General features: G+C 37.9%; 1 protein-coding gene across 5 annotated transcripts in view; it reads right to left on the reverse strand.

Moving 5' to 3' along the window:
- The window catches only part of pcbp3 (poly(rC) binding protein 3), a 77,829-nt gene that overhangs the window by 17,235 nt on the left and 44,284 nt on the right, over positions 1 to 16,310 (reverse strand). The window lies entirely within an intron of this gene.

The following is a 16,310-nucleotide window of genomic DNA, read 5'->3' on the forward strand; positions in this document are numbered from 1 at the left end:
ACACAAGAGGGAGCAATTCTCATAAATTCAAGTCACAAATTTTGCTGCCATACTGTACATCTTTGGAGTTAAAATCAATCGATGATATCTCTACAATCACTTAACATCCAGCTTTAGAATATTCTTGTGGTGAAAAACCCTAAACAGTTACAACAGAAACACCAGGACAAACGGTTTTTGCTAGTGAAAAAAAACCCTCAGCATATCTAAGATCCCATAAATAATATTTCACACACGGCTGCTCAATGCCAAAACAGCTCTGTGACAGAACAGAAAAGTCACTGCACTTAAAAATGAATCCGAGATTCAGAAAGCTTGCACTGACCGCATACAGGGAATAAAGGAATGGAGTGGTCATTTCCTTTCAAAGCAGCATTCAGCAATGCACAAATCTCATTTCACCTCGCTAACTAAAACTTACACATGACTGCTTCAAACACTCAAATAGTTATAGTTACAACAAAAACAACTGGCAAACCAGTTTTTAGAGTATCCAAAGGTTATAGAAGTAAATTAAGAAAAGCAGGGAAAAGACAGACACATGCTGTTTGAGTTACTTTGACATGTCTTCTTTTCTTGATTGCATCTACACATGAAAAACACACTTTGGTCAAATCTTTGATTGATTTAGCATAAAAATGAAAAGAGACTTATTTCCTCCCACTAGTTTTTCATATCGGTTATAATGGCCATCATACTACACAGCAAAGCCAAAGAGACAGAGTGGCCCGCAGCGCTGATGCAGGTCTCTTTCTCTCTCTCTCGTGCTGTCCACAGTTGTGCGGTCTGCGGATCAGCAGTCACCCAACAGAGATTGAGAGATTGAAACATTAAGCTCTTCCAGTGGAACGTACAGACAGGGAGCAGAGGGGCAGAGGAAAAGATGGAGGGAGTGAGTGATGAAGACTGCAGATGGAAGATGATGGCACAGCAGGAGAAAAATAGTGTGTTTAAGGATTTTTTCCCCGTTTCCGAATGTGCGTGTAGAGGATCTGAGATATGTGTGTAGGAGATAAAAAAAAAGAGAGAGAGAGAGAGAGAGAGAGAGAGAGAGAGAGAGAGAGAGAGAGAGTGCATGAGTTATATGAGAGTGAAATCAGAGAGTGGTAGAATGAGATGGACAGATGAAATCTGCAGCCAGCTGTCCACCAATCTCCCTGCAGAGTACAGATTGCATAAAAATCCCTAATCCGCTCTGAGAGGAAGAAGGCCAGGCCACAAACGAACAGAAATCAAACCACTAAGACTGCTCTAACCACTCGCCCTTTCCTTTTATTTGAAGCAGTCCGTGACCAGGTAAAACATGAAAAGATCAGACTCAGTACACAACTGCTGGAGTAATACAGCCTCCTCACCAGAGCTGGGCAATATCATATCATTATCAGGATGAATTAAGTCATGTTAAGCTTTTCTTATCATATCATATCTTTGCTTCCAGAACTAGTGATGCATTGACCTGATATACCGGATCAGTATTGGCACCAGTACTAACCTTAGTAAACAGACTGGGGGTCAGCCAGACATGACCCAACCACATTGCATGCTGATTCTTAGTCATGGTCATTACAAAACTCTAGGGCCAGAAACACAAGTCAAAGTCAGCTTTATTGTTGTTTCTCCAGGACGTGGTACATTTATCACAGAACAGCAGCAGACTAAAGTGCAGACAGACAATAAATATGGACAAACTAAATAAACACTATACAATAAATTCTGCTCTACAATATATAATAAATACAACTATACAACCACTGAGCACAGGACAACAAAGAAAACAGAGCCCCTGTTGGTCTATTTTGGCATAACTGTTGGTCTGTAACACAACAATGCAAACACAAATGACAATGCTTGCCCAATGCATTACAAACGCACAGTCCTGCTATACAAACTCAACGTGTGTTAGTGTGAAGGTTAAACAGATAGCAGACATATCAAATCATCTTTGAACAGGATCTACTGTTATTCCAACAGCCACAACTATGCTACTTCGTTTGTTCTATTGTAATGAAGAGGCAATGATGTATATATTCATACATCATATGCACCCATTTATTCGAGCAAACCAGTTCTGCATGACTCGTCAAACTGCTGATGTACACTGACAGCTGCCCAGACAAAGACCTGATGGCAGTGCAAGACAGCTTGGCCAAGCTTGGCTGTCGCTGTAGTGCCCCTTGCTGCAACGCTCAGAATGCAGCTTGTGCTTGTATTATGTTTAATTGTGTCATTACACTTTAGAACGCAGTGACGCACAAAACAATGTTTGCACAGAAGCTTTTGTGTACTTGTGTGAAGTATGTTTCTGAACTAACAGTGCAATTTTAGGAACTTTCTAAAACAGCGCTGCCCAAAATGTGGCTTGCAAACCAAACTGGCCTGTGAGGAAGTTTCATTTGGCTCACCAGAAAATTAGCCTAAACCTACCGCCTCACCCAATGAGAGAACAAACAGGTTTTTTTTCTTTTACTATATAGAAACTGATTTCATTAGTTATCTTCCTTTTGATAGTTTTTTTTTTTTTTAGTGACAAAATATAGTGAAATGTAATACATTTGTAAAAACCCAATTTAAAATCTACCTACATTCTTTATTTGTATATTGCTTTGTGTTTTGGTCCACAGCCCACCATAAACATTGCACTTTGGCACCCTAAAAAGTTCAGGCACTGCTGCTCTAGAACAAAGTCATTAAAATGGCACAGTCCTAAAGAGTGCTGGTGTTTAAGCATTATCACAGTTCTCACATCCTCTGCTGAGAGTGCAAGCCACTCTAACATCACTAGGTGAGATGGCAGTAAAAAAGCAAGGATCTCGAACTGAAAGTGGAAATGTAGAATTGAAACAGGAGTATTTGAAATCCTATTCACTGAGTCATCCAATTGCTTCAGTTCATAGAGTATCAGCTTATGCATGTATTAATGGAAGCTCTGAGTCACTGTTAGCCTCAGCGATTTTGATGAACCATATTTGCTCTGCTTGATGGCTTCCAAAAAGGTCGCAGCATTCACTCACACTCCCTAGCCAATATGATAAAGGTGTAGGAGTGGGAGAAAGCTTTGCAAAAAAAAATAAAACATTATTACAATTTTAATTTGCCTATTGTACTGTGATTGAATTCTTAAGAGTCTGACATGGGCGTTAGGAAGGAGTTTTGAAAATCTGCTTTAAAAACAGGAAGAGCCATGCTGATGAATGGCGGCCACTTACTCCCCTACATTACTTCCAGCTGATTTATTCAGACCATTAAATAGTTTTTTGAACATAAAAAATCCCTGTGCACCTTTAAAGCACTTGTTCTCACCTCCTTCCCCTCACTCAACCTGCACTTTAAGAATGAGAGAGGCTAGCTTTGCATAAAAGTTAATCAATAAAATCAATGCACTGCATTAAACCCAAACTTCAGAGGTGCCACGCTAGCATGGCAACATAATTTAAACCAGAATGTTTGGTTTAAGGAGAGCAGGCCTAGGAAACTGCACCTGGTAAATGTCTAGTATTTTAATGAAGAGCTCTTTGCATTTCATGTGCTCAGTCGTGTCACTGTGGTTTCATTAAATCAGGTTTTGAATGGTACAGGATCTCAGAGCTCTATTTTGAGAATGTTAAACATGAGATAACACAAACGGGCAAAAAACAAATGAGTAGGCTCTTAAGCATGCTCAGAATTCAGTGCTGCATCTGTGTGTGCTGATTGCGGGAACACAACGGCTGTGTATCTGAACCAGCATTGCATCAAAAGCCATGTGCGCTTTGAACCTACCTCGACTGATGGAGGGGAGCGACGGAGCACAAAAGCAAAGCCACTCCACAGCATCAGAGTTCATTACAGACAGAATTAAACATCAACCTTATAAATACACTTTTGTTCCCCATTTTAATTCTGATTAATATGAATTATATGTAAATCTGATATCTTCCTGATGGTTATTAAGAGCAGTTTTTGCCGTGTACCATGTGATACAGAAAGTGGGTCAAGCCTTCCTGTAAAGAGCTTCTGGCCCCTTCCTCTATGCTAGCTGCTGAATTAATCACGCTTTACGCTTGGTCAAGCAGTGCACCCAAAAATGCTCTTTTTCTTTCTATCATTTTTTGCTTCAAAAACATATTCTAAACAATGAGTTTTAACGTTACATGCCTGAAATTATATTATAAATGCATTGTCACTGTTCAAAAACATGTCTGTCCAAAACAGTAAATTTCCTCAGATCTTATATTGTTTATTTTACATGGTGCACGATTTCGATCCTGGTTCTGGGAGGGTGGTGTCCACACCTGGTTTAACTCATCTGTTAATTTAAGTTTAGTTAGTGTATTTGTGCAAAGAAATCAGCAACTGTGCAGGACACTGGCCTCACAGGACTGGAATGGAGGAACCATGAAGTACACATTGGAGAATTTACTCAATAATGAGTCACACAGAGGATTTAAAGCCCATCAAACTTAAGTCCCACAGCTGATTCTAAAAGCTCATGTTTATAACTAAGTACTAACACATACAGCACTGTGCAGAAGACCGAGACCACCCATTTATTTAATTTCCAGTCAGAATGGCCATTAAGTACAAGTTATTCATTTTTCAGGAGACATTTCAGAGGAGATTCGACACAAGATAATGCACTTGCATTCTGTCCATTCTTCCAATGTGAGAAGACAACTCAATGCAATGGGTCTGGAAGGATGTGCAGCTGTCAAGAAGCCGTTACTGAAAAAAAGGTGCTGGTGTTCTCAGAACAATGGACTGACCACCCCAGAGTCCAGACCTCTACATCACTGAACCAACCAACTTCTAAGACTGAACTTTGGAGGTGTGGAAAAATATCCCTGCAGATTTCTTAAAAAACTGAAAGCAAGACTCCCAAAAAGAATGAAAGCTGTAATAAAGGCAAAGGATGGAGATGTTCATTACTGAAAAATATATTTTATATTTTGTTATTGATGCTTGTAATTTTCTGATAAATTAGTTTTTTTCCTCTTACGCTAAAAAATGAAAAAAACTTTCACGGACCGGAAATTAAATAAATGAAGAGTGATCTCTGACATTTGCACAGTACTGCAGGTTCCAGTGATAGCTATAAAATTAAAACAGGACAGATATAAAGGTAATAAAACAGACTAATTATTCCAAATCTGATTAAGTAATAGGCAACATCACTTTATTACATGCAGGGTATAATATATTAAAGGCAGTGTCCCTGTTTCTTGTTAAACATCAGAACACAGACTTTGTTGCCCATCCACACCCAGCCCCTCCAGGCTGATGCTGTGGCTGCATGTGGTCATTCTAAGATAAATGAGGTCACCAGGGTCACTGGAGTCAGCCACCTCACTTTCTCTTTTGCCTATATCCTCCTATGGATAACAGCTTGGGAAAAAACAGTTTTGGAAACGTTTTTCCTCCCCAGGAAAAAAAAAAGAAAAAAGACATTGCTTACTGTGGTCCGACCTTGTAAAGGGGAGAGCATCACCTTCTAATTCTCAGCCAGACACAACCCAAGGCTACTATCTCACTCCCCAAACAGAAAAACAACACAACAAACCCCTCTTCCTACTAAACAACCACCTCAATTTAACCAATTGCAAAATGAGAAGATAAATCAAAACGCTTCTTTCAACCACAGGCTGTTTTTCTAATTAATCTAAAACAGAAAGTCCTGCAAGTGCAGGGAAAAAAACATTACATTTGAAAATACTGTCAACAACAACTCGTTTATCAGCTGCTCAAATATATTGACCTTTCGGGGACAAAGAAATCACAATCCAATAGAAATGCCTGCAAATTGAAAGCAGTATTAGACCTTCCCAAGAGAAAATACCTTATTGAAAAAAAATGTGATTATCAGTATAGGAACATTAATAAACTGGTGTTCAACAAAATGTTGTGGCTGATTAGCATTTGTCACTTAAATGTGAAGTCAGCAGAACACAGCTAGGCTTGACTTTGCCCATCTTCTAAGTTGCTGTGCAGGGAAAAGGGGACCATATTGCAGTGCCCTCACAGCAACTTGGGGTTAAGCCACTAAAGCACCACCTATGATTACAAAGTACAAAACCACTGAGGCCATGCAGAGACGGCTTCTCTTTCTAATGACACTCAGAGGAATTAAGCAGCTACTTCAGCTCTTAATATTTGCTCTGCTGGACAAAACATCAAAGAAAGTGTCCAACAAAGTGTACACTGGCCTAATATTCAAGAAAGAGTGTTCTGAAAACAGCACTCTCACTGGATAAAAGATCCATCAAGCACGACGCTAGAGAAGCTAGCTGTGCTTTAGCAGACGGTTGGCGTAATAAAAGCCACCGAAGAAGCTGCTGAGTAGATCTGTACATTCCCTGCAATCGTCTTAGCCTTCTTTGAGCTCCCTCGTGAGAGGCACAGATGAGTTCTGTCTGAGATGAAGGAGAGATAATACTAGCTCAGGCTCACATCCCACCATCACATGGGCAGAAGGGTATATAGACCTGTTATTATGGAAAACGTTATTGCAGTAAAATACAGGAGGAGCAGGCAGGGTGTGGGAGTTGAGATGGGCTGTAAATAGGCCTGGGTGATTGATTGGGAGATGTCACACATTGGTGAAGACTGCAACCTGAAGATGATACTTCAAAAGGGAAATTCACCGTGTTGAGAAAGAGAACTGACAGACAGAAACAGGTTGCTAAATAAAATTAAATAATATGAATGAGTACTGGTTTATTCTCTTTTACCGTTTTACTGTTACAACCTTGATTATTATGAAGCATTAAGCATTAGTCGTTAACTACAAGAAGGACAGATACAATTAGAGGAATCATGAATCAACCATTTAGAAGCCTGAAGACCCAAGCAGATGACAGGATATTCTGGAGGAACACTAACCACATGGTCGCCAGGAGTCGGAAATGACGTAGCTGGACTTAATTATAATAGGCTATAGTAGAGTACATTTTTGACTAATTCAGCATCTGAGGAAAATTTTTCATACAGCATAAATTTCCTGATCATTCACAGGAGTTATAAATTATGAAAATATAATACTTCATGGTTTTCCCCAAGGCATCTTTTTTATGTGGACACATGGCTTCGGAACTCTCTAATTTACTAGAGTAGTACACGTTTCTCCAGGAGGGGGCACACGTCACCATGAACTCACACCAGCAGGCTCATAAATACACATTTGCAGTAACAACTTTCAAAATGAGAGGGAACCTTTTTTCAAAATGATTTCCTCAGTATATATGGGTTCCTCAGTATTATAATATTTAACATGTAAATTTCAATCGGAATTTTCATTAAATCAGTGAATGTCAAGAAAAAACGTAAGCTAAAAGAAACAGAATTGAAAGTAAGTCGAAGCTACCATATGTATGTATGTTTGCGGTTGGTGGGGCAATACAGGCAATAACCCTGATTTTTTTGAATCAAGAATGTATTAAGCTAATTATTTTATTATATTGCCTAGGCTTAGCTGTAAACCTCTGACTTATTCTAATTGACTGGAATTCTTTTAGAAAACATTCTATGTAACGTACAAAATGACAAATTTCATCATGACTTGATACAAATGGTAAAACTATATCTAATCATACATACATGAACTACAGGGTCTATTCACAATAAATATATAGACAATAAAACAATAAAAAATATATTTTTTCTTTAAAATTATATCTTTTTTAATTAATTTCACAAGGAAAAACACACCAAATAAGACACTTCATGTGCCTTCAGTTTTGTTTTACTGTCATTTTTTAGCAGTCACTTTTCTCCTTTTGCATTTTAAGTTATACTATATATTATGTTATACTACTAAGTTTATTGTTTTTTTTTGTAGATTGTACTTTGTTTTTAGTCCCTCTCTAAAGAAATGTGTAAAGATGTTTTAAGAAGCTGCTCTATAAATAAAATGCATTATGATTATTATTATTATTATGATCATTATTATTAATTCAAACATTACAAAAACCAATGAGGCTGAACCGGCACATTCAGAGCGATGCATCACAGTGCAGTTTTACACTGCTGGTGTTAAGTGAAGGGCAGGTCAGAAAAAGTGAGAGACGAACAGAGAGATAAGAAGACAGAGAGGGAAAACGGAGGGAGCAGCCCTTGCCCTGGGCTCTGGAGACCTGGCAGAGGAGGGGGAGTGGGGGGTCTTGTGGAGAGAAGGGTGCCAGTCCCTCCCTAACTGGAGCTGCTGTCCCAGACTTGAGCTGGAGGGGAGCTGGCAGAGCGGCCCGCGCGGATTGGGAGCCATGATTTATCGTATTAAACACATCACTAGTCTTGTCAGTGTATCAACGGCCCGAGCATAACACGAAGCGACAGTGTTTATTGGAGACACCGTGGCTCATACAAGATTTCAGGGCAAATTACTGCCCAGGGCAACACGTCTTTTTCCCCCGCCTCATTCATTCTCGCTTCATACCGCAGTCGCAGCCCAGTGCATGCAGGAAGACAAAAACTATCAAAGAGAAAGACAAAAACAAAGGTGACAAAAACAACGGAACCTGAAAAAGTTGAAAAGAAAAAGGTACAAAATAGTTTAGTAAAGGCCAGTTTATTTGCTGTACCTGATGACAGTGTCACACTATTATTTGACACAAGAAATGCACTAATACAGATATGAAAACATACAATATAGATAAGAAAATAACACATGATGAATATATTTATTCACAGCTTGAAACTGACTGACTTTACTACTATTTTTAACCCCTTAAATGGCTTCTATTATTTACTTATATTAACTCAGTTTGCTTTGTTTTAATAAGCTGTTTACAAGAAAAAGTTAGGTTAGCCAGTTCAACCTAAAAAAGGTACTTCATGCTGTCACAAACAATTTACATAGTTTTATTTGACTTCTATAAATACATTAAATGGGAAAAATTACCAATCAGAAATCTCATTTAGGTTAATAAAAGCAATATTTTACATAAATTCAAACATTAAAAACACTTCAAACGTCCTTGTGCCTTGTTATACATTTTAAAGTGCCAAACATATGTTAGTGTGAAAGGAGACAAGTTTTTAACCAGCTGACAAGATTGTTAGTTTCATAGATGAGGTGGTAGACAGTCAGAATGGTAGAGCTGTGATGTCGTAAAAAAGCTATGTGTAGTTTATTAGAAGATCTTGGGGAGTAAACGTAAGAAGCATGAAAATAATTCAACATGATTTAGTGCATTACTGTGTACTGCGTTATCCATTTAACAAGCAGTGCATTTTGTTTTATATATATAACCAAAAATGGTCCTTCTTTTTAAGAGTGTAGGTTCACTTGAACTGAACATAAAACTCTTGTGAAAACAGGGTAAAAATCGAGTGAATGCAGCTTCTATTTTCATCAACAACGTTCAGTGAAAGCAACAGTGGGTAAATGTTCCAACTGCTCCTCAGTTGTAGTCTCTCGTACATTGCTGTCTCTTTAGTTAGCTTGCTGTCTGTTGCAGTTGGACGTCAGGGAACAAGCATGGTTTGAAGGGTCAAACATGGAAAAGGTGTTAATGATGCTAAAAAAAAGTGGTGTTAATCATATATGACCTTAACATGCTATGTACATGTTAAGTTTGACACTACTAGTTCGTTCACATCATGTATAGGTTCTGAGACAGTGGACGAGATCTTGCATAATAAATATAATAATTACGTAATTTCGTGATAAAATCATTTTATGAATGATCACAAGCACTTATTAATGATAAATTGTTCATGTAATGAGGTTGAAATGAGATGAGGGGAGCTTTTGTGGGGATACTGATACTGACGTGTTCTGTGTGTGAATATACTTCACAATAGTGGCGTCTGAGTCACTGGGCAGAAATGCCTTCACACACGCAATGCATACAATAGAGTGCAGATGTCTCATCTATCAGACGAATTCATACATTCAGCCAAGCCTGCTCCACTTGACTAATGCTGTGAGGAGCTAGCTTTGTCACTCATGCACTTTGCCAAAAATGTTCAGATGCACTAATAATTTTCCGTGTCTGACAGAGTGACGCATTATTCAGGACTCAGGAAAAAAGCAGTTGTAGTAAACAGACTGATGGTAAACAGCGCAATGTTACAACAGAAATCAGAGCAATGACTACACAGTGTGACGAAATGTGAAGAGTTCAGTGAAAGGGCTGAGGCTTCTGCATGGTGATCAGACAGACAGACAGGAAGCTACGTATGAACCTCTCTGTCAGCCCTTGTGGCTGGTATGTCTGTGTGTTATGTGTGTGTGTGTGTGTGTCTCTCACTGGCTGACCTTGCCCAGCTGAGAGTCTGTCTGTCACCTCCAGGACATGAATTTGGTTAACTACTGTACATGCGGAAAGCAGCACCAGCCTGTGCAAATGCACCACTTAATTCTTATATCAACCTCATTATATGTACAATTGATCATTCATAAGTGCTCATAAGTGGCCATTCATAAAACCAGTTAATCATGAAATGACATAATTAAATCACTTCATCTAGCAGTAAGGGCCAAGGCTAAAAATATCAAGAAGCACAGTAAGGAACTGATAATATGGTATGTTTTAGTTAGAAGACAGCAGAACTGCATGATATGAACATAAAAGGTGATGTTCGATTGAATATCACGATGATACGAAAAGTGAGAAGTTGAATTGTGATTAAATTAGTGCGCCTTTGATAGGATGTGCAGCAAGTACAGATTCCTTTCCAATTCAACTCTTCATTGTCCTACATTTTTCCATGTACTTTTTTCCTGAGGTCTGCTTATAATGTTTGTGTGGCTTTATGTACCAAAATCAGTCTTGAATCATTTTTGCCAGACCATTTCCATCCTTTCTTTACCCCACAAAATTAAACAGGCTGTTTTTATTACTTTTGTCTTTAGAACGGATGTTAATGACCTCTGTTCTGATTATGCTTTCAGAAAGCTGTCCAAATTGAAACACCCCTTATAAACTTCTGTGTGAATGGGTGGGCTGAACTAGTGTAGGCTGAATATATGAGGCGGATATATGAAAATGATATCACAAAACCAGAGGATTCAAAACAGTCTGTTTTTGAAGTTAATACAAATTATACCATTAACATAATTTGAGTGAAAAGTAAAATGTTTAAAATTCAAACATGATTTTTTCATTAGTATTTGGTATGTCCCCCTTTTTGCTAAAATGACAGTTGGCGTGGACATAAGTTTGTACAAAAGCCTGTGATGAGTAGATCAAGCCCAGCTAAGAGCTGCCTAAACACAAGCTTTGTTGGAAGGGATAAGACTGAAAAACAACTGGTTCTTTTTGTAAAAGCATGGTCAATGTCACAAATATTATTATATATTTATTATTTATAAAAAAATTGAATAGTGACCTGCAAATAGTGCAGAATCTTAAATATTTCTTCTTCATCTTACTTGTCCTAACTTTTCATTGTTTTAATTTTTTTAAAAATCTAAAACTGTATGTTGTTTATTTCCAGGTTTAAATGAAAACAATCCAAGATTTTTGAAGTTGTCTCAACTTTTGGAGCCCACTGTATATCAGTCTTATTTTACAAAATCAAGGAAATTCTGGTGTGGCCTTTAAGCAAACAAAATTATAAAAGCATCATTCACTATTATGCAGAATAGAATGTGCTTACACACACACACACACACACACATTATATATATATATATATATATATATATATATATATATATATAAATAAAAGATATTCTCCTCTGAAGTGTCTAAATGGGGTCACTGTTCTTACTGTAGAGAGGAATTAGTATAAATCTTCCGAACAAAGGCCTGGATTAAGGTGCTCCATCATCTGTCATTACGGAAAGAGAGATTTCTCAAACGAATGTACTGGCTAAACCTGGTCAGCTGATTTAAAGTCACTTATCTACAGACTAAATATTGATTATACATTTACTGTTAAGAAACAGGTAGATTTGCAAAACCTCACCAAAGAAAACAATTTCCAATGTGAGACAAATGCCTTCCAAAACTGGCCATTGGCTGACAACTGGGTGAAAGTAAAGTTCTCAAAGATGTGACAAAATATCAATTTAACAACTGTGAACACACAAGTTAGGCTCCCACCAGGCCATTTCCAATTTCACTGCAAGAAAAACAACGCTAAAAGAATGATAGCAAGGAAAAATGTGAAATGTAATCCGGGTAGATCTGCTGTTGTCTGGCTTCTCTTAATCCTCCGAGACACAGACCACTGGTCATTACATTCTAATATGAACTGGCAATCAGCATCCTCAATAACATGATGCCACAGAACACAGAACACCACAGTAACTCTTTAGAGAGAAACAGAGACAGAGAACAGGGAACAGAGACAAATATTAATAAAAAAATAATAAAAAATAAATGTCACCAAAGCAGCATGTGCCAATGGGAAAGAGATGACATGCTTTGTGGGGCAACAATAAATAAGAAGCTTACAGATGCAGAGTGTTTAACCAAAGTATTAGCCAAACAATCTATTCTTTTATCCTCTTAAGCAGAGTACTGCTCAACCATGATGTTGGTTCAAACATGCTATCCAACATAATGACTTCTTAAACGCTACTCTGGTAAAGGAGCTCGCTATAAAATGTGTCAGCACATGCATCAGAGCTGATTAACAGAGTCATCCTTTCAAAGTTGCCCCTGAGAGGTACCTTTCATTTCTTTCCTTCTCTTATAATGAAACTTCACCTTTAACATGGCAATAAAGTCTCTTAATCATTTAACTTTCAGAAGTTAAAAGATATTTTACTTTCGCTTTGCTATACTAGTTGGATATGAAGTTAAGAATGTTTTTTTCTCCTTTTCTCCCAAAAGTTTTGTCATGACAGTAACAATATTTAATCACGTAATGATCTAAGCAATTAATTGCAATTACATTTCATTTACATTTTGTCAGAAGTCTGCACTTCTGATTTTTTATGTAGGTTTTGATGTCAATAAATGACGAAAACGCCCTTCATTTGTTTATTTTTCAGTTACAACAGCCATTAAATACAAGTTTTTCATTAACAGATTACACAGAAGCCTCAACAACTAAATATAATCCTTTCAGTATTTAATCCACCACTTTGCCTCTCTTACAGCTTCCATTCATGTCATGAGGCTTAGTTTTTCAAAGAAATCTGCAGAGATGTTTTTCCACACTTCCAGAGTTTAGTCTTAGTCACGATGGTGAGAGTTTTGGTACACGGTTATTAGGATTCCCATTTTCTGTTTACAGAAAATTATTTCTTGTACAATTTTTTTGATCTCTTGTTTTGGAAGCTTCTTATTTTCCTCTGATGTTCCCATTTCTTATGCGATTGGATTATCTTATATCTAATCCTCTAAAAGAATTATCTCCTGAAAAATTAAAAAAATTGTATTTGATTAGTTTGGAAATTAAATAAATGATGGGTGCTGACTGTCTTACGTACACAATTGTGGCATGATTTGAAAGTTTAGGGCTTGCATTTCCCCCCAAAAAAACAATTCCATCTATTTCAATAGGAGCAGAAAGTGAGAAAGAATTAATATAAAATTTCATCATACACTTTATTATTGCGATAGCTGCGACTAAAGATTGTTTTAGCCTGAGAGTAAACAAACAGCCTCATAATATATTTATAATACCTAATGAATTCCTGTATGACTTAAGTTTATTTTTGAAGGTTTGAGCCTTTTACATTATGCCTTCTTCATGTCACAGATTTGCAATTCAAATAGCATTTTAATTTCAGATTGGAAGAAAAGACAGGGCGCCAATATTTTTTTAATACAAACTTGTATTGAAATATTTTGTTGTTGATTGTACTTGAAATTCAAATCTCCCTCTCAAGCATTTGGGGTGGAATATAAATGATTAACTGATGAACTGTTAACCAACAAATAAACAATTGTTGGACCAATGTCAATAGTTAAAAACATTTTTAATGAGGGCTAGTATTAAAGAGTAAATGTACAACTTTAGAAAATAGAACCTATCAGACTATAAAGCCCCACAGTAGCCCATCGTTTATACCCCAGTCATTTCATCAGCTTTTTAATACACTCTAAAAATTGATGTGTTAAATAACAGCACACTAACTTGTGTCACTCATTTTAACACTTTTTGTGTCATATTCTTTTCTGATTTAACACATTCTGTGTTAAATGCAACCTAAAATGTGTTATTTATAACTGGGTATAGAAATATTTAAACACATTTTGTGTTAAAAGTAACACAAAATGTGTTGTCTCCAACTGAGCACCTTGATGTGTCCAGTTAGATACAGAATGTGCTGGACATTTAATCATGAACATATTGTAGCGCCTTAGTTTAAGCAAAATTGGGTTTTTATGTAGTGTATGTTTAATATGGTTTTGGGCTGTTTACTTCTTAAACACGCTTATGCCTGGTTCCACCATTTGTACTACGTTCCACCTTCGATACAAGGAACATTTAAAAATATCTCTGTCCATGAATACAGAATTGAGTTGATGTGTACGCTCATAGGGAGCATATATCAAGTATTTCACAGAGGCTTCATCTGTGGCTCAGCCAATCAGATTTCAGAACCAGAATTGATATTTTGATGGGTTGCATCCAATGTTTCAGGCTTGTCAGTTAACAGTTGAAAGAACTTGCCAAAATTTGCATCCCTGGTTTGGGGGAGTGATTCTGGTTTGGTAACGCAACTTATCCAAAGGTGCTTTTACCGGGACATCAAGTACAGAAGACCTATCTGTGAGCATTCAGATGATGGTGGTCACCTGATACTGTGTGATTAGGGAGAAAGAGCTGCAAGCTGTTTCAGCTGAATTCACATGTGATGATGAAGTAGACCACTGTAGTAGTCTGATTAGCACAATTAAAATGTAGTAGGGAGTCCCTGGCTTTGTTTTTTATGGCTCTGGAAATATCCTGCACTGTCTAAATGGCTGACAGAAGCTGTTGGCCTCTCATTATTTCTCTAAGCACTCTTTTTCTTCATTGAGGTGTCACTGAAATCAGAAAAAACACATTAGTACCTATCTGAAGATCACTAAAAACAGCTCTAAAATAATTAATGGTAAGTTTATTTTCCCTTCACTGAAAATTTAACTCACTATGTTTTACCGCTGGTTGATGAATCAGAAAAAACAGTGATTAAAAATCACTTTTCTTGAACACTTAAGATTGCAGGACAAAACCCCTCTCTCTTATAACAAGCTTAAAACAAAGCAATGTGTTAAGCCTCTATGTTACTGCAGTGTGCTGCATCTTTGTGTGAGCGAGAGAGATGTCCTGTAGGCATGCGGCATACGCCATGGTCAAGGCCCGGGCGGCTAGGCGTTTTGCGCTGAGGGAGGAGGGGGCTTATGGACATAGTTTTGCTGCAGAGCGTGTGTCTGCAGGGGCTCCCCTGCTCCCCCCACACAGCCGCCTTGAAAACTGTCAGCCCTGATCAGTCGCCCTTGCCTGGATCTCACCCTAAATTATAATCACAAGCCCAGCCACCCTGCACTGAACGCACCAGGACTGGCCCGAATCTGAAGACTGTACAGAACCCTGACCACTCCCCTGACCCGCTGACCACCATGAGCAGCGACGGCGAAAGGCCGAACTCAATGGAGACGCCTCTGGTCATCAGTCGGCATCACAGTTGAAACGGCGTCTAAAAAACACAGCCATCGCCATGCTGGTCATGATGACAATGCGAATATCCTTCGCACATCGCAGCCTCTATGAATTCAATATGACTGCTTTGCCACAAACAATATCAGGACAACGTCCTCTGCAGTCTTCTAATTGAATGAGAACAAGGAAGCGTAGCCATTCATTGTCAGCTTCATTTGCGCTAGCAACCATGCTGGAGACTGTGCTGTGCTACAAAGACATGTTTGTATCATAAACGCATCTACAGCTGTCTACTGCTCTAAATCTGACCTAAATCTCTTCATAAGCTAACAGCCTCAATCGCATCAGACATTAGAGCAGCACCTCTTTCGTTTGTATGTGGTGGATGCAAAATATTGGCCTGGGGCATTGTTACATGCACTGACATCCTTTTAATATTGCTGGGTTTCAACACCTGTAAGTACATAGTTATTTAAAAATGTAAAATAATTTTTGAACATGAAATCATTAATAAATTACATATATAACACTAAATGCTACTACGCAGTAGACTGTACCAATTGTTTAGTCAAAAAAAATCCTGTCTGATTCTCTGTGACAGATAATGAAAACATGATGGTAATTGAAGTAATGATGGCGAGGAGGGCCATGTAGCTCTGCAGCAGCATTTAGAAGGGCAGTGTGCTCTTCTTAATGTTCCGAACCGTTATCAAGGTCAGAACCTCTACCAAGACTGACAGTCCAGTCACATCGCACTATGGCACTTTGTTCTTAGAATCACACAGGCT

The sequence above is a fragment of the Colossoma macropomum genome, unplaced genomic scaffold (assembly GCF_904425465.1).
Source record: "Colossoma macropomum unplaced genomic scaffold, Colossoma_macropomum, whole genome shotgun sequence".
NCBI classification, from domain to species: Eukaryota; Metazoa; Chordata; class Actinopteri; order Characiformes; family Serrasalmidae; genus Colossoma; species Colossoma macropomum.